We start from the raw sequence: 944 nt of genomic DNA on the forward strand, positions 1-944 counted from the left end.
GGGGGGCGGCGGCCACAAAGGGGATCCCGCGCCCCCGCCTGCAGCTTCACGGGGCTCATGCAGCCCCCGGCGTCCTGGGGTTTCTCTCGGGGCGGTTTCCCGGCTTTGAGGGGAGTGTGACTGAATACTGGAATACGATGGGGTCCCCCAGGACCCCCTATACAACAAATGCTCAAAGGAGCGACGGATTAATTGGTGCACCCAGACTCCCCAGAGAAATGAAAAAAGTGCCCAGAGCATCAGTAGAGCACGGCGCTGAAAGTTTTAGAGATCGTCGCCCCCTCGCCCCTTCCAGCTCTATCCCCTCCATTCTCTATAGCTGATTCCTCAACGTTTTCCTCCTAGTTGCCCCTGGTGGTGTTTTGGCACCCTAAAAGTGAGTGAGAGTGCGTGTGTGGAGACGCCTGCAGAAACCGCCCCCATCCCTGAGCCTATTTCCTCGTGAGGTGATTTTCACTTGGAGCTGGTTTCCCCCTCCCCTGTCAGGCTCGGAACCGTTCGCCGTTGCAGTTCTGGCTCTTTTGCTGACCCCACAAAAACCTGCCTGAGAAAGGCCTGTGCCACGGTGCTAAACTGCGCATGCGTCGGCGACTGGCGGCAGGATTTGAGAGCAAAGCCTCCTGGGCAGCTCCTGCCGGGCAGTTCTGAGATCCTTAGTGAAAGCTGGGACTAGACCCCCAGAACTTTTGCGCAGTGTACAAGCAGTGCATTCTTGTTTCTTTTTTTTTTTTTTTTTTTGATACGGAGTCTCGCTCTGTCGCCCGAGCTGGAGTGCAGTGGCCGGATCTTTTTGGAGACTCTAAACCATATCCCTTTTACTCCCACTGCACACTGCCCCTCAAAACCACAATTAATGTTTACATTATTTGTGGCAAGATATTGCCACATTGAATTCTTGCTGTTCGATATGAATGTGGTCCTTCGTCACCCTTTTGAGATGTATT

Source organism: Colobus angolensis, unplaced genomic scaffold (assembly GCF_000951035.1).
Source record: "Colobus angolensis palliatus isolate OR3802 unplaced genomic scaffold, Cang.pa_1.0 Scaffold141, whole genome shotgun sequence".
Classification (NCBI taxonomy): domain Eukaryota; kingdom Metazoa; phylum Chordata; class Mammalia; order Primates; family Cercopithecidae; genus Colobus; species Colobus angolensis.